Source organism: Chiloscyllium plagiosum, unplaced genomic scaffold (assembly GCF_037043375.1).
Source record: "Chiloscyllium plagiosum isolate Xiang-an unplaced genomic scaffold, Cpla_swu_hap1 HiC_scaffold_1, whole genome shotgun sequence".
Classification (NCBI taxonomy): domain Eukaryota; kingdom Metazoa; phylum Chordata; class Chondrichthyes; order Orectolobiformes; family Hemiscylliidae; genus Chiloscyllium; species Chiloscyllium plagiosum.
In genome coordinates, this window is record NW_028270139.1 from 102,226,183 (window position 1) to 102,245,385 (window position 19,203).

Consider the following 19,203-nt stretch of genomic DNA (forward strand, 5'->3'; position numbering starts at 1 on the left):
CTCTCTTTATAACTCAAAACCTTCTATTCCCAGCAATATCCTGATAAATCTCCTCTGAACCCTCTCCAGCTTAATAATATCCTTCGTATAACACAGTGATTGAACTGGACACAATACTCCAGAAAAGGCCTCACCAACATCTTGTACAGCCTCAACATAACGTCCCAATTTCGATACTCAAAGACTGAGCAAAGAAGGTCTGTGTGTTAAACAGCCTCGTAATCACCTGTCTGTATGTGAGGCAAACTTCAAAGAACTATGTACCTGAACCCTTAACGTCTCTGTTCTGCAACACTACCCAAGGCCTGCCTTTTAAATATATAAGTCTTGTCCTTGTTTGTCTTAGCAAATTGGAATACCTCACATTTATCCAAGTTACATTCCATCTGTCACTGTTCAGCCCATTGAACCAATTGATCAAAATCTCTTTGTATCTTAGATAAACTTCCTCACTGCCCACTATCTCACCAATTTTGGTATCAACTGCAAACTTACTAACCATGCCTTCTATATTCTCATCTAAATCATTTAGATCAGTGGCAAATAAAAGTAGACTCAGCACTAGTTCCTGTGGAACACAGCTGGTCACAGGTTTCCAGTCCGAAAAACAACTAGTTGACAAAAATAAGGAGCTAAGCAAAATAAGATGATTATATATAATATAAAGATATATCATTGTTGATATAATGCATTATTTGCCAATAGATAGTAAACCAATAACATCTATTGATAGTGCATAATATCTGGATTCTTAATTGCAGAAATTTAAAAAGTTAGAGATATTTTAACCTGTAGTTCTGCTGTACATCCCTTTGCAAAATCAAAAAATGAAGCGCGCACAGACATAATAGCCAAAACACTGTCAAGTTGTTATGCAAGAGACATTTTATTCTTTAATTAGTTGCAAGCATAAAACACAGGCATTATGGAAAAAGATACACGTAGTCAAAGCTTTTCTATTTGCAATCATCAGGACAGAATTACAATACCAAATCTCAAAGGAAACATTTTTTCTGCATTAGCACGGTCTTCTTGAGCAATATAACTAACTCATTGTTTTGACCTGATGAGCGCAAGATTAAAAGCTTTGAATGCATGACTTTTTCCAGCAATTTTATCCTCTCCTTGGACGTGCTTATTTCTCGTTTTTTTCTGCATATCAAAGACAAACTAATTTGAGGGTATTAATGCTGATCTGAGTTTAGGCAGTTTGAAGCAACATCGAGGATTGCTGCTGTTGAACAACTCCTCTCACTAAGTGACAGCACTTTTTTTGGTTCAGACCTCCAATTTAAAAGACGATCCACGACTTGGGGGCCAAAAAATGAAACCTCATGCTGACCTGCTCTATAACAGACTGCAGGAATGCCAGAAAATTTACTTTTAAAGCTTTGGTCTGACTATTCGAAATTTTTATAATGTTCAATCCTGCCCAGGAACAAGAGTGGAACTTGTTCCCTGAGTATCAAGAGCTCAGCGCTAAATTATACAGCAGAACCACAAAGGTTGTAATCTCTGAATTACTACCATCTACATACAAACTGACATAGAGTATATAAAATTAGAAAGATATATACATGGCTCAAACACGGCTGCAGGAGAAGTGGATTTGACTAATGGGCTATTGGCAAATTTGAGGCAGTACTGTTGAAGGATGTACATTTGACCTGTGCTAGGGCCAGTGTTCTTGCCAACTGCATAACTCAGGAAGCAGAGAGAGTTTTAAACTAAATAGTGGGGGTAAGGGAACAAATATGGAAAGTTGTGATTTACCATAGAGTAAAATCAAGCAAGAAGAGGAAATAAGAAAAGTCAGAGAATAGCAGAAAGAGGCAGTAAGAAATAAACTTAGGAACATACTAATCACTCAGACTAGATGTTGGAAAGATAACAAAAAGAAAAAATAATGTATGCACCTTGACATTCATAACAAAAAAAATGATAACTATCAAGAATTTTGACACAACCGGCAACAAAACTGCTGGTTTGATTTTCACCTCGTCTACCACCTCAACATGCACTCCTTCCACTGACACATAAACAATAGTGTGTAGCAACCACAAGGAGAAATGCACTAGTCATAGAGTCACAGAGATGCACTGCATGGAAACACACCCTTTGGTCCAACTCGCCCATGCCGACCAGATATCCCAACCCAATCTAGCCTCACCTGCCAGCACCCGGCTCATATCCCTCCAAAACCTTCCTATTCAAATATCCGTCCAGATGCCTTTTAAAAGTTGCAATCATAGCAGCCTCCACCACTTCCTCTGGCAGCTCATTCCATACACGTACCACCCTCTGTATGAAAAAGTTGCCCCTTAGGTCTCTTTTACATCTTTCCCCTCTCACCCTAAAACTATGGCCTCTAGTTCTGGACTCCCCCACCCAAGGGAAAAGATTTTGTCTATTTAACCTATCCATGCCCCTCAATTTTGTAAACCTCTAGGAGGTCACCCCTCAACCTCCGACGCTCCAGGGAGAACAGCTCCAGCCTGCTCAGCCTCTCCCTATACCTCAAATCCTCCAACCCTGGCAACGTCCTTATAAATCTTTTCTGAACCCTTTCAAGCTTCACAACATCTTTCTGATAGGAAGGAGACCAGAATTGCACGCAATATTCCAACAATGGTCTAACAAATGTACTGTACAGCCACAACATGTCCTCCCAACTCCTGTACTCAATACTCTGACCAATAAAGGAAAGCATACCAAATGCCTTCTTCATTATCCTATCTACCTGCGACTCCACTTTCAAGGAGCTATGAACCTGCAGTCCACGGTCTCTTTGTTCAGCAACACTCCCCAGAACCTTAGCATTAAGTGTATAAGTCCTGCTAAGATTTGCTTTCCCAAAATGCAGCACCTCATATTTATCTAAATTAAACTAAATTGCCACATCTCAGCTCATTGGCCCATCTGATCAAGATCTCATTGTAATCTGAGGTAACCTTCTTCGCTGTCCACTACACCTCCAATTTTGGTGTCATCTGCAAACTTACTAACTATACCTCTTCTGCTCACATCCAAATCATTTATATAAATGAAGAAAAATTGTGAACCCAGCACCGATCCTTGTGGCACTCCACTGGTCACAGGCCTCCAGTCAGAAAAACAACCCTCCATCACCACCCTCTGTCTTCTACATTTGAGCTAGTTCTCTATCCAAATGGCTAGTTCTCCCTGTATTCCATGAGATCTAACCTTGCTAACCAGTATGCCAAGAGGAACCTTGTCGAATGCCTGACTGAAGTCCATATAGATTACGTCCACCGCTCTGCCCTCATCAATCCTTTTTGTTACTTGTTCAAAAAAACTCAATCAAGTTTGTGAGACATGATTCCCTACGCTCAAAGTCATGTTGACTATCCCTAATAAGTCAGTCCTTGCCTTTCCAAATACATGTACATCCTGTCCCTCAGGATTCCCTCCAACAACTTGCCCACCACTGACGACAGGCTCATTGGTCTATAGTTCCCTGGCTTGTCATCAAGGCTCCTTTGACAACAAATTCCAAACCTGTGACTTCTGTCTCCTAGGAGATGTGTGGCAGAATTGGACCATTGTGTACACAATCCCAAGCTCATACATCATCTTGACTTGGAACTAAATTGCTGTTCCTTTGCTGTCACTTGATAAAAATCAATGAGGGTGATCCCTCCCTATATGGTCTCCGATATCAGGGTTCTTAGCAGAGACAGTAATGCAGAGACTCAAACAAACAGCTCTGCTAACCATTCAACCCAAACTTTGGGTCCGCTATGTGAATGACACCTTTGTCATCACTAAACGAAACAAATTAGAGAGAACCTTCAAGACCATTGATAATACCCTTACTGGCATAAAATTCACTAAAGAGGAGGAAAACAACAAACTGCCATTCCTAGATGTCACAGTAGAGCGAACAGTCTTCAAACCAGCGTCTACAGGTTAACAACACATACGGATCAAATATTGAAGCAATCATCCCAACATCCACAAACGAAGCTGCATCAGAACATTATTTCAATGAGCCATCACACATTGCAGCATAGAGGAACTACACAGAGCAGAAGAAAATCACCTTTACAGTGTATTCAAAAAGAATGGGTACCCAATGAACACAGACCGCTGATTTCTCAGCAACAAACCCAAACAAGCAGACAAAACGCATCCAGAAACCCTAGCTACTCTCCCCCACATCAAAGACATCTCAGAAATGACCACTCAGACCTTTTGGCATCACGGTAGCCCACAAAACCCACCAACACATTAAAACAGCAGCTAATGAACTTGAAATACCCCATACAGACAACAAGCAAAATTAATGTCATTTACAAAATACCGTGCAAGAACTGTAATAAACACTACATTGGACAAATGGGCAGAAAACTAGCCACCAGGATAGATGAACATCAACTAGCCACAGAACGACATGACCCTCTCTCATTAGTATCCTTACATACAGATGAGGAAGGACACCACTTCGACTGGGACAACACATCCATACTAGGACAAGCCAAACAGAGACATGCATGAGAATTCCTAGAAGCATGGCATTCCAACAGAAGCGCTATCAACAAGCACATTGATTTGGACCCTATTTACCACCCCTGAGAAAAAGAACAGGAAATGACATCACCCACCCAAAGAAACTCAAACATATAAATAGAAAGCAGGAATAATCAACAGTGCTTTTCCAGAGGCTCACTGAAGATGTTACCTAGTATGGTGATGAAACGTCTGAAAATGAACCTTCCAGCTCAGCGAGCAAAGCTACATTCAAAACTCTTCTATTCTGGAACTTTCAAACAAAAACACTTATTCAGAGATAATCTACTTCTAACTTTTCTGATATAACTCCTTGCTCTCTCTCTCTCTCACTGCACCCCCAGGTCATCTCCTCTGCCCTGTAGCTCTTCAACCACGCACTGACTCTTTCCCCCACCCTCCTCTCTGACCTATCAACTCCATCCCCACCCCCATTTACCTATTGTACTCTTTGCTACCTTCTCCCCAGCCGCCCCTCATCCCCCTCCCAATTTATCTCTCCACCCTGGAGGCTTCCTGCCTCTATTCCTGATGAAAGGCTTTTGCCCGAAATGTCAATTTTCCTGCTCCTCGGATGCTGCCTGACCTGCTGTGCTTTTCCAGCACCACTCTGATCTAAACTCTGGTTTCCAGCATCTGCAGTCCTCACTTTTGCCTAATTGATTTTCACCTTACTGTGAATCCTCTTGCAAGGAAGTTCTCCTCCTCCCTCCACAAGAATCTCAGTGAGTCTCTTTCTCTCTCACTGCAACCCCCAGGTCATCTCCTCTGCCCTGAAGCTCTTCAACCATGTACTGACTATTTGCTACCTTCCCCCACCCTCCTTTGCCCGAAACGTTGATTTTCCTGTTCCTCGGATGCTGGAGATCAGAGTCAAGATCAGAGTGATGATTTGGAGATGCCGGTGTTGGACTGGGGTGGACAAAGTAAAAAATCACACAACATCAGGTTATAGTCCAAAAGTTTATTTGAAAGTACAAGCTTTCAGAGCACTGCTCCACTAGCTGCCATTCGAAGGAGCAGCACTCCTATAACCTGGTATTGTGTGATTTTTAACTTTAACTGAATCAGTCACATCGATACTGTGGCTACAACAGCACGTTGAAAGTAAGAGAATCATGAGTGAGTAACACAAATTCTGACCTTAAAAGCTATCTTGCCAACCACATGGCATGACTCTTTTTTTTAATATGTTCATTTGTGACAAGTGGATATTGCTAGCAAAGCCAGCAAATGATCAGCTATTGCAGAATGCAGCTAATCACATCACTCTGGGTTTGGAGTCATTTGTGAATGAATAAGGTTTTAATATTAATTGTAGTTTCATGCTTATTACTTCTGAGACCAGCTTTCAAATCCAGATATTTTTCATTTATTCAATAATTAATTACATTTAAATTCCATAAGCTGTTGCCATTTGAACTCACGTCCCCAGAATATCATCTTAGGCCATGAATTACCAGTCTCGTCTCGTCATATTACAATTATACCACCCCTGTGATAGAATACTTCCTACTTGTCCTGTAAATGTAGCTTCAACAACATTCAAGAAACAATGTTTCGGAGTACAAATCATCCAGTTTGACAAACATTCAATCCACCAGCTTAAACATTCATTCCCACCAACAACATTGCACGTGTCAACCATGTGCATTCCACATGATAGCCAGTGTAGTAACTTGTAAAGGCTTTTTGATCACCCCTTTTCACTGGATCCAAAATGTTAATCCTGCTTTCTCTCAACGATGCACAGTTTTTCCAGCAATTTTTTTTTTGTTTCTGACTTCCAGCATCTGCAGTTCTTTGTTTTCTTTTGGTTGGTTATGTACCATTTTTCAAACCTGCATCATCTACTATCTAAAAGAATAAGGGTAGCAGATATATGAGAACATTATCATCTGCAAAGTACCCTGACTGGTAAAAAAGGTTAATCAATATCCCAATCTAACAGTATAGTGGGAATATCGTTAAGACAGAGATAGCAGAGTTTCAAGATGGTTGTTCAGCACCATCTGAAGGATATATAGTCAGAGAGTCATAAACACGGAAATAAGCCCTTCCGCCTAACTTGTCCATGCTGACCGGGTATCCGAAACAGGACTTTCCATTTGCTTGATTTAACCCATAATCCCTCTATACCTTTCCGATCATTGTACCTGTCCAAACTTGGTTTAAATGTTGTAAGTTAGCTGCCTCTACCACTTCTTCTGGTGACTCATTTCATAAACGCACCACCCTCCATGTGCAAAATGTTGCCCCTCAGGTCCCTTTTAAATCTGTCCCATCTCACCTTAAACCTACGCCCTCCAGTTCTGGATTCCCCTAACCCAGAGTAAAGACTGTCGATCCACCTTATCTGTGCCCCTTGTGATTTTATAAACCCCAATAAGGTCACCCCTCAGACTCCTACACTCCAGTGGAAAGAGTCCCAGACTATCCAGCCTCTCCTTATAAATCAAACTCTCCATCTCAATAATTCCTTGTAAATCAATTTTGCACCCCTTCCAGTTTAATTACATCTTTCCTTTAGCAGGGCAACCAGGATTGTGTGCAGGACTCCAAATGTAGCCTTACCAATGTCTGGTACAGCTGGAACATGATGTCCCAACTCCTGTACTCAATCCTCTGAATGATGAAAGCAAGCATGCCAAATGCCTTACTCACCATCCTGTTTACCTATGGTGCCACTTTCAAGGAACTATGTATCTGCACTCTGTCTCCTACTGTCAAACCAATTGGCGAACTCTCCCTGGATTCCATGTGATCTCATCTTTTTGACAAGTCTACCATGCAGAACCTTGTCGAAGGCCTTACTAAAGTCGTTGTAGACACCATCTACCACTCTGCCTTCATCTATTTTCTTGGTCACCTCTTCAAAAAACTCAATCAAATGTGAGACACGACTGCCCACACACAAAGCTATGCTGACTATCCCTAATTAGTCCTTGCCTTTCCAAATGCACGTAGATCCTGTCTCTCAGAATCCCCTCCAACAACACAGGCTCAGTGGTCTGTAGTTCACTGGCTTTGCCTTTACAGCCTTTCTTAAGTAATGGCATAATAATAGTCACCATCGGTCTTCTAACATCTCACCCACGGCTGTCGATGAATCATATATCTCTGCTAGAGGCCCTGCAATTTCTTCCCTCCTTCTCTTGATGTTATGCGACACTTGATTAGGCTTTGGGAATTTATCTACCTTTGAGTTTAAAGACCTCCAGCACTTTCTCTTCTGGAATGTGGACTCTTTTCAAGACATCATTATTTATTTCCCTGTGTTCCCTGGCTACCATGCTTTTTCCATAGTAAATACTGACGACAAATATTCATTTAGGATTCACCCATCTCCTGTGACTCCACACCTCGACAACCTCATTGATCTTTAAGTGTTCTATTCCCTCCATAGTTACTCTTTTACCTTAATATACTTTTGAATCTCTTTGGATTCTCCTTGACCTTATCTGCAAAAGCTATGTCCCCTTTCTGCCCTCCTGATTTCCTTCTTAGGTGTACTTGTAGACCACCGATTATCTTCAAGGGATTCACTTGATGCCAGCCATCTACATCTGACATATGACTCCTACTTCTTAACCAGAGCCTCAAATCTCTAGTCATCCAATGTTTCCTACTCCTGCCAGCCTTGCTCTTCACACTAACAGGAATGTGCTGGCCCTGAACTCTCATTATCTTGTTTTTAAAAGCCTCCCATTCACCAGATGTCCCTTTCCCGCGAACAGCTTGCCCCAATCCACTTTTGAAAGTTTCTGTCTATACCATCAATATTTGCCATGCCCCAATTTAGAAATTGACCTTGTAGAAAAGGATAGACCTGGTCCACAACAATATTAAAACTAATTGAGTTCGTGTCACTGGTCCCAAAGTTCTCCCCTACTAGCACCTAAGTCACTTGCCCTACCTTATTTCCCAAAAGGAGGTTGAGTTTTGCCTCTTCTCTAGTACAGCCATCTACATATTGATTGAGAAAGTTTTCCTGAACACACTTAAATTCCTCCCCATCCAAGCCCTTGACATTATGCCAGTCCCTGTCTATGTTTGGGGTGTTAAAGCCCCCTAATATTCTTAAAGCTAGCTGCAATTTCCCCACACAATTGTGCCTCAATTTCCAGCTAACTACTGGAGAGGCTGTTGTACAATCCCATCAAAATGATCACCCCTTTCTTATATCTGAGTTACAACCATATAGCTTCACTGGACAATTCCTCAGGAATATCCTCTCCAAGTATTACCATGATGTTTTCCCTAATCAAAAACACCATTCACCCTCCTCTCTTGCCTCCCCCTTCTATCATTCCTATCACATCTTTACCCTGGAAAATTGAGCTGCAGATCCTGACCCTCCCTCAACCATGATTCTGTAATAGCTGTGATAACCCAGTTCCATGTTCCCATCCAAGGCTTCATCTGCCTTATCTGTCGAGCCTCTTGCATTGAAATATATGTAATTTATCAGCTTTCTCTTGTTCCCTGTCATGCTTTTGCCTGCCTGCTATATTTAACTTGCTGTCTTTAACTTCCACACTAGCCTCAACCTTCTCTTTTGTCTTTCAACTGTTTATGGTCCCGCCTTCCTATAAGACTAGTGTATACAGTCTCGAGTAGTTCTATCAAATCTCCGTGCGAGGATATTGGTCCACCCACTTCCAGTTCAGGCTTTTTTTTTAAACCATTCATGAGATAAGGGCATCAGTAGCTAGGCCAGCATTTATTGCATATTCATCATGCCCAGTGAGCAGTTAAGAGTCAATCACACTGCTGGGGGTCTGGACGCAAGTGTAGGCCAGACCAAGTAAGGATGGCAAATTTCCTTCCCTAAAGGATTTTAGTGAACCAGATTTTTTTTTCCTGACAATCCATAATGAATTCATGGTTATCAGTAGATTCTTAATTCCAGATTTTTATTGAATTCAAATTTCACCATCTGCCCTGGCAGGATTCGAACCCAGGTCCCTGGAACACTACCTGGGTCTCTGGATTAACTAATACCACTAGGCCATCACCTCCCCTGAAGCTGCAACCTGTCTTACATGTACAGGTCCGCTCCATTCCAGAAGCAATTCCAATTACCCAAAAATCTGAATCCCTGCCCTGTGAGCCAGCTACTCAGCCTTGCATTCATCTGCCCTATCCTCCTATTCCTATCTCACTGGCACATGGCATCGGGAGTAATCCAGAAATTAGTATCCATGAAGTCTGGCTTTTTAACCTCCTGTCTCATTCGTTTTATTCACTGTGCAGGACCTCATCCTTTTCTTGATTTGTACTACCTGCCTACTTCTCCTGGTGGTCACCCATCTACTTGATTGAACCTGCGGTGTGGCCATCTCCCTGAAGCTACTATCCATCACACTTACTGCCTTCTGTATGCTCCTTGGTGTGTCCAGCTGCTGCTCCAACCTATCTATGTGGTCTGAAAGGAGCTGCAGCCAGACACACATTGCAGATATAGTCACCAGGGATATTCAACTGCTCCCTGATCTCCCACACTGCCAGGAAGACTATACCAGTCCACTGACTGCCATTTCTGCCTTATCAACAACCTGCAAACTTGGGGTGGGGAGGAAGGGGAAAAAGGTCTCTCTTGTCCTTACCTTGTTGCTGATTGCCCTCCTCAACTAAGCCAGGTATTGACTTAGGCCCACACTTCAACCTCCAAGCAGCACATTGATCACAAAGCAGCCCCTCTCAAAAATGGCCTCAAGAATGGTTAGAACATGATGCAGCATTGCCTCCCTCCCTCAACTCTCTCAACTCTCAGCATTTTCACTCTCTGCAGTTTGGACTCCAGTTCGGGATGGTCAATGTATTTATATTATTTTCAGTTCAGTGACTTACATGACAACAATTTAACTCATGTTTTACCAAAACTTTAACAGAGAGAACACACTGTTTGTGGAAGGTTCATTGGAAGTTCAGAGCTTGCTTGGCATTTCAGGTACAAATATATATGAATTAATTCAAATTACAATTGAACCAGCATATTACTATTGTGCATTATCCTTCTTGTGGGATTCTACAATTCATTGCTTTAATTGTTCCGACTACACCAATTCTTCAGACTATTTAACTAAAAAGTACTGAGTAAAGGCTCAGTAAATAATGTGCTCTTGTAAATATGCTGCATAAGTGTCTTGTGCCCTCTTTTATATTCCATAGGAGATGATTCACCCTTTCAAATAAAAATTATTATACCAGTTACTACCATTGTAAAACTGATGGAACAAATGGGATTTTGTATAAAACAAGGCACAAATATTTAGTGGTCATTGATCTCTACAGCAAAGATCTTAACAATTCATCGTCTTAATCCGTCTCGGACATTTTAATTGATCATTTGCTTCACATCTATCCCATTTAATAACATAAGCAGAGGGGAAGCCAGTGGTAACATCTCTGCAATAGTAATTGAAAAGCAAATCTGACTACAGCACATGGCAAAATTTTAATTCAATAAAAATTTTGTACAAAAACACTGGTCTAATGGCAACCCCGTAACTTTGTTGGAAAACTATCGAGTTCACAAATGTCTTTTAGGGAAGGAAATCTGCCACTCTTAAATGTTTTCTGACTATTAGAGATAGATAACAAATGGTACTAGCTAAACAACAACACCCACATGCTAGAACGATTAAAAAAAATCCCTTCACTAGCCTTCTACCATAACTATCAGTTATCCACAAAAACTACCACAAACACGACTGGCTAAATATGATAAATGTAAATGTTTGCTATTAGCGTACTTGCATGTTAAAATGACTTAATATTTTCTGAATTGCAGAGTTTGCATTTATATAACTTCATCTTGTCAGTAAACCATTTACACCAATCACAGCTCTGGTGTCTAGCACTAACTTGCTGGATTGGTGCCTGGGAGAATAACGTAGAGGAAAGGATAGCAAAGATGATATGTAGAGGAAAGGATTGCAAAGATGATTCTGAATAGGAGGGAGAGAGACAGAGAAGTTGTCATGTGGGACTTCAACTTTCCAAATATTGACTGGGAACACTATAGTATGAGTACTATAGATAGGTCAGTTTTTGTTCAGTGTGTGCAGGAGGGCTTCCTGACACAGTATGTAGACAGGTCAACAAGGGACGAAGCCACATTAGATTTGGTACTGGGTAATGAGCCCGGCCAGGTGTTAGTCTTGGAAGTAGGTGAGCACTTTGGTGATAGTGATCACAATTCTGTTATGTTTCCTTTCGTGATAGAAAGGGATAGGTGTATACCACTGGGCAAGAGTTAGCTGGGGGAAAGGCAATTAAGATGCGATTAGGCAAGATTTAGGAAGCATAGGATGGGGAAGGAAACTGCAGGGGATGGACACATTAGAAATGTGGAGCTTATTCAAGGAAAAGCACCTGAGTGTCCTAGATAAGCATGTACCTGTCAGGCAGGGAGGAAGCTGTAGAGCGCGAGAGCCATAGTTTACGAAGGAAGTGGAATCTCTGGTCAAGAGGAAGGAGGAGGCTTATGTTAGGATGAGATGTGAAGGCTCAGTTGAGGGTTACAAGGTAGACAGGAAAGACCTAAAGAGAGAGCTCAGAAGAGCCAGGAGGAGACATGAGAAGTTGTTGGCGGATAGGATCAGGGTAAACCCTAAGGCTTTCTATAGATATTTAAGGAATAAAAGAATAACGATCAAGGATAGCAGTGGAAAGTTGTGTGTGGAGTCAGAGAAGATAGGGGAAGCAGTATTCACTCTAGAAAACGACAATGTTGTTGAGGCGAATACTGAGATACAGGCTATTAGACAAGGTGGGATTGAGGTTCACAAGGAAGAGGTATTAGAAATCCTGCAGAGTGTGAAAACAGATGTCTCCTGGGCCGGATGGGATTTATCCTCTGGGAAGCCAGGGAGGAGATTGCCGAGCCTTTGGCATTGATCTTTAAATCGCCATTGTCTACAGGAATAGTGCCAGAGACTGGAAGATAACAAATGTGGTTCCCCTGTTCAAGAAGGGAAGTAGAGACAACCCTGGTAATTATAGACTAGTGAGCCTTACTTCAGTTGTTAGTAAAGTGTTGGAAAAGGTTATGAGAGATAGGATTTATAATCATCTAGAAAAGAATAATTTGATTAGAGATAGTCAGCATGGTTTTGTAGGTCATGCCTCACAAACCTTATTGAGTTCTTTGAGAAGGTGACCAAACAGGTAGATGAGAGTAAACCGGTTGATGTGGTGTATATGGATTTCAGCAAGGCATTCGATAAGGTTCCCCACAGTAGGCTATTGTATAAAATGCGGAAGAATGGCATTGTGGGGGATATAGCAGTTTGGATCAGTAATTGCCTTGCTGAAAGAAGGCAGAGGGTGGTGGTTGATGGGAAATGTTCATCCTGGAGTCCAGTTACTAGTGGTGTCCCACAAGGGTTGGTGTTGGGTTCACTGCTGTTTGTCATTTTTATAAACGACCTGGGTGAGGGCTTAGAAAGGTAGGTTGGTAAATTTGTAAACGACTAAGGTCGGTGGAATTGTGGATAGTGATGAAGGATGTTGTAGGTTACAGAGAGACATAGATAAGCTGCAGAGCTGGGCTGAGAGGTGGCAAATGGAGTTTAATGCAGACAAGTGTGAGATGATTCATTGTGGACGGAGTAACTGGAATGCAAAGTCCTGGGCTAATGGTAAGATTCTTGGTAGTGTAGATGAGCAGAGAGATCTCGGTGTCCAGGTACACAGATCCTTGAAAGTTGCCACCCAGGTTGACAGGGTTGTTAAGAAGGCATACAGCATTTTAGCTTTAATTAAAAGAGGTATCGAGTTCCGGAACTATGAGGTTATACTACAGCTGTACAAAACTCTGGTGCGGCCACACTTGGAGTATTGTGTACAGTTCTGGTCACCGCATTATAAGAAGGATGTGGAAGCTTTGGAAAGGGTGCAGAGGAGATTTACTAGGATGTTGCCTAGTATGGAGGGAAGGTCATTTGAGGAAAGGCTGAGGGACTTGAAGCTGTTTTCGTTGGAGCAGAGAAGTTTGAGAGGTGACTTAATAGACACATATCAGATAATCAGAGGGTTAGATAGGGTGGACAGGGAGAGCCTTTTTCCAAGTATGGTAACGGCGAGCACGAGGGGGCATAGCTTTAAATTGAGGGGTGATAGATATCGGACAGATGTCAGAGGTAGTTTCTTTACTCAGAGAGTAGTAAGGGTATGGAATGCTTTGAGGAGAAAGTGAGGTCTGCAGATGCTGGAGATCAGAGCTGGAAATGTGTTGCTGGAAAAGCGCAGCAGGTCAGGCAGCATCCAGGGAACAGGAGAATCGACGTTTCGGGCATAAGCCCTTCTTCAGGAATGAGGAAAGTTTGTCCAGCAGGCTAAGATAAAAGGTAGGGAGGAGGGACTTGGGGGAGGGGCGTCGGAAATGTGATAGGTGGAAAGAGGTCAAGGTGAGGGTGATAGGTCAGACTGGGCTGGGGGCGGAGAGGTCGGGAAGAAGATCTCAGGTTAGGAAGGCGGTGCTGAATTTGATGGATTTGACTGAGACAGGGTGGGGGGAGGGGAAATGAGGAAACTGGTGAAATCCGAGTTCATCCCTTGTGGTTGGAGGGTTCCTAGCCGGAAGATGAGGCGTTCTTCCTCCAACCGTCGTTTTGTTGTGGTCTGACGATGGAGGAGTCCAAAGACCTGCATATCCTTGGTGGAGTGGGAGGGGGAATTGAAATGTTGAGCTACAGGGTGGTTGGGTTGGTTGGTCCGGGTGTCCCAGAGGTGTTCTCTGAAACACTCCGCAAGTAGCCGGCCTGTCTCCCCAATGTAGAGGAGGCCACATCGGGTGCAGAGGATGCAATAGATGATATGTGTGGAGGTGCAGGTGAATCTGTGGCAGATATGGAAGTTTCCTTTGGGGCCTTGAAGGGAGGTGAGGGGGGAGCAAGTCTTGCACCTCCTGCGGTTGCAGGGGAAGGTGCAGGGAGTGGAGGTTGGGTTGGTGGGGGGTGTGGATCTGACGAGGGAGTCACAGAGGGAGTGGTCTTTACGGAATGCTGATAGGGGAGGGGAGGGAAATATATCCTTGGTGGTGGGGTCCGTTTGGAGGTAGCGGAAATGATGGCGGATGATGCGCTGTACATGGAGATTGGTGGGGTGGTAGGTGAGGACCAGTGGGGTTCTGTCCTGGTGGCGGTTGGAGGGGCGGGGTTCAAGGGCGGAGGAGCGGGAAGTGGAAGAGATGCGGTGGAGAGCATCGTCGACCACGTCGGGGGGGAAATTGCGGTCCTTGAAGAAGGAGGCCATCTGGGTTGTGCGTTTTTGGAACTGGTCCTCCTGGGAGCAGATGCGGCGGAGTCGAAGGAATTGGGAGAATGGGATGGCGTTTTTACAGGGGGCAGGATGGGAGGAGGTGTAGTCCAGGTAGCCGTGGGAGTCAGTCAGTTTGTAGTAGATGTCTGTGTTGATTCGGTCGCCTGAGATAGAAATAGAAAGGTCGAGGAAGGGGAGGGAGGAATCTGAGACTGTCCAGGTGAATTTGAGGTCGGGGTGGAAGGTGTTGGTGAAGTGGATGAACTGTTCAACCTCCTCGTGGGAGCACGAGGCGGCGCCGATACAGTCATCGATGTAGCGGAGGAAAAGGTGGGGGGTGGGGCCAGTGTAGTTGCGGAAGATGGATTGTTCCACATATCCTACGAAGAGGCAGGCATAGCTGGGGCCCATGCGGGTGCCCATGGCTACTCCTTTCGTTTGGAGGAAGTGGGAGGATTGGAAAGAGAAGTTGTTCAGGGTGAGGACCAGTTCAGTCAGTCGAAGGAGGGTGTCAGTGGAAGGGTACTGGTCGGTAAGGCGGGAAAGAAAGAAGCGGAGGGCTTTGAGTCCTTTGTGATGGGGGATGGAGGTGTACAGGAACTGGATGTCCATGGTGAAAATAAGGCGTTGGGGACCGGGGAAGCGAAAAGCATGGAGCAGGTGGAGGGCATGGGTGGTGTCCCGAACGTAGGTGTGGAGTTCTTCGACTAAGGGGGACAGGACGGTGTCAAGGTACGCAGAGATGAGTTCGGTGGGGCAGGAGCAGGCGGAGACAATGGGTCGGCCGGGGCAGTCAGGTTTGTGGATTTTGGGCAGGAGGTAGAAGCGGGAGGTGCGGGGTTGTGGGACTATGAGGTTGGAGGCGGTGGATGGGAGATCCCCCGAGGTGATGAGGTTATGGACGGTCTGGGAGATGATGGTTTGGTGGTGGGGGTGGGGTCATGGTCAAGGGGGCAGTAGGAGGAGGTATCTGCGAGCTGGCGTTTGGCCTCAGCGGTGTAGAGGTCGGTGCGCCAAACTACTACCGCGCCTCCCTTGTCTGCTGGTTTGATAGTGAGGTTGGGTTTGCAAAGGAGTGAGTGGAGGGCTGCGCGTTCCGAGGGTGAGAGGTTGGAGTGGGTGAGTGGGGTGGGGGAGTTCAGGTGGCGGTTAATATCGCGGCGGCAGTTGGCTATGAAGAGGTCGAGGGCAGGTAGGAGGCCAGCACGGGGTGTCCAGGTGGATGGGGTGTGTTGGAGGCGGGAGAAGGCGGGAATGCTTTGCCTGCAACGGCAGTAGATTCGCCAACTTTAAGTACATTTAAGTCGTTGTTGGACAACCATATGGACGTACATGGAATAGTGTAAGTTAGATGTGCTTCAGATTTGTATGACAGGTCAGTGCAACATCGAGGGCCGAAGGGCTTGTACTGCGTTGTAATGTTCTAACGCTATTGCAATCACAGAGACTTGGTTGAATGAAGGGCATTACTGGCAACTAAATGTTCCAGGATATAGGTGCTTCAGACAGGACAGGGAGGGAAATAAAAGGGGGGGGGAAGGGGGTTGGAGTTGCACTGCTGGTCATTGCTGGCTGTGTAAAAGGAGGACACTATGGTGGGCCTGAGCAGTGAGGCATTATGGGTAGAGCTTAGAAATAAGAAGGGTGCAGTTACATTGTTGGGACTGTATTACAGGCCTCCCAACAATAAGCTTAAGGTAGAAGAACAAATAGGTAAACAGATTATGAACAGTTGTAGAGGCAACAGGGTGGTGGTGATGGGAGATTTTAATTTTCCCAATATAGACTGGGATACACTTAGTGTCAGAGATCTGGATGGGATAGAATTTATAAGGAGCATCCAGGAAGGTTTTCTAGAGCAGTACAATGGAAGGGGCCATATTGGACCTGGTTTTGGGGAATAAGCCAAGCCAGGTGGTAGAAATTGCAGCAGGGGATTTCTTTGGGAATAGTGACCACAATTCTGTAAGTTTTATAATACTTGCAGACAAAGATGAGCGTGGCCCTAAGGGAAGTGTACTAAGCTGGGCCAAGGCCAATTATATCAAAATTCAGGAGGAGCTGGGAAATGTGGATTGGGAGCAGCTATTTGAGGGGTAGTCCACATTTGATATGTGGGAGGCTTTCAAAGATAGGTTGAAGATTGTGCAGGATAGGCATGTCCCTTTGAAAACAAGGGATAGGAAAGGCAAGATTCGTGATCTCTGAATGACAGGAGAAATTGTGCAAATAGCCAAAAGGAAAAGAGAAGCGTACATAAGGTCCAGGCAGCTAAGAACATAACGGGCCCTGGAGGAATATCTGGAGAGCAGGACCAATCTTAAACGAGGAATGAAGCAGGCTAAAAGGGGTCATGAAATAACTTTATCTGGCAGAATTAAGGTGAATCCCAAGGCCTTTTATTCATATATAAGATGCAAGAGGGTAACTAGAGAAAAGGTTGGTCCATTAAAGGATAAGGAAAGAAGGTTGTGTGTCAAACCTGAGAAAATGGGTGAGATTCTCAATGATTACTTTACATCAGTGTTCACTGAGGAACGGGAGGTGATGAATGCTGAGATTAGAGATAGAAGTTGATTTATTCTGGATCACGTTGACATAAGGAGGGAAGATGTGTTGAGTAGGCTAAAGGATATGAAGGTGGACAAAGTTTCAGGACCAGATGGAATCTATCCCAGGTTGCTGAGTGAGGCGAGAGACGAAATAGCTGCGGCCCTGACAGATATCTTTGTAACATCCTTAAACACAGGTGAAGTCCCGGAGGACTTGAGGGTTGCTCATGTTGTCTCCCTGTACAAGAATGGTAGTAGGGATATTCTGGGTGACTACAGACCAGTGAGCCTGACGTCAATGGTGGGAAAGTTGCTGGAGAAGGTACTGAGGGATAAAACCTATTTATATTTGGAAAAGAAGGGGCTTATCAGTGATAGGCAACATGGTTTTGTGCCAGGGAGATCGTGCCTTACCAACTTAATAGAGTTCTTTGAGAAAGTGACCAAGTTGATAGATGAAGGAAGGGCTATAGATGGCATTTGATAAGGTTTCCCATGGTAAACTAATGGAGAAAGTGAAGTCATATGGTGCGCAGGGTGTTCTAGCTAGGTGGATAAAGAACTGGTTGAGCAACAGGAGACAGAGAATAGTAGTTGAAGTGAGTTTCTCGAAATGGAGAAAGGTGACCAGTGGTGTTCCACAGAGATCAGTGCTGGGGCCACTGTTGTTTCTTAAATACATAAATGATCTGGAAGAGGGCAATGTTGGTCTGATCAGTAAATTTGCAATGACACAAAGATTGGTAGAGTAGTAAAAAGCATGGGGGACTGTCAAAGAATACAGTAGGAATATAGATAGATTGGAGATTGGGCAGAGATTAGGGAGTGGCATGGTGGCACAGTGGTTAGCACTGCTGCCTCATAGCACCAGGGTCCCAGGTTCGACTCCAGCCTCCGGCGACTGTGTGGAGTTTGCACATTCTCCCCGTGTCTGTGTGGGTTTTCTCCGGTGCTCAGGTTTCCTTCCACAGTCTAAAGATGTGCAGGCCAGGTGAATTGGCCATGCTAAATTGCCCATAGTGTTAGGTGCATTAGTCAGAGGGAATGGGTCTGGGCGGGTTACTCTTCGGAGGGTCAGTGTGGACTGGTTGGGCTGAAGGGCCTGTTACCACTTTTGTAGGGAAAACAAAAGTGGCAGATGGCGGTCAATCCAGGCAAATGTGAGGTAATGCATTTTGGGAAGTCTAATTCTAGAGTGAACTGTACTGTAAACAGAAGAGTCTTGGGAAAAGTTGATGAGCAGAGAGATCTGGGAGTTCAGGTACAATGTAACCTGAAGATGGCTGCACAGGTGGATAGAGTAGTCAAGAAGGCATATGGTATGCTTGCCTTCATCAGACAGGGTATTGAGTATAAGAGCTGGCAGGTCATGTTAAAATTTTGCAAGACTTTGTTTCGGCTGCATTTAGAGTACTGTGTACAGTTCTGATCGCCATATTACCAAAAGGATGTGGACCATTTGGACAGGGTGCAGAGAAGGTTTCCAAGGTTGTTGCCTGGTATGGAAGATGCTAGCTATGAAGACAGGTTGAGTAGGTTAGGATTGTTTTCATTCAAGAAATTATAGACGAGGTGGATGGAGATAAGCTTTTTCCCAGGGTGAGGGATTCAATAACGAGAAGCCACGTGTTCAAGGTGAGAGATGAAAAATTTAAGGGGGTTACACGTGGAAAGTACTTTACACAGAGGGTGGTGGGTGCATGGAACGCATTGCCAACAGAGGTAGGAGCGGCAGGCATGGTAGATTCATTTAAGGTGCATCTGGACAGATGCATGAGTAAGTGAGGAGCAGAGGGATACAGATGCATAGGAATTAGGCGATAGGTTTAGACAGTGGATTTGGATCGGCTCA

General features: G+C 44.2%; 1 protein-coding gene across 9 annotated transcripts in view; it reads right to left on the bottom strand.

Annotated features, from left to right (window-relative positions):
* The window catches only part of unc13bb (unc-13 homolog Bb (C. elegans)), a 640,614-nt gene that overhangs the window by 182,491 nt on the left and 438,920 nt on the right, over window positions 1-19,203 (bottom strand). The window lies entirely within an intron of this gene.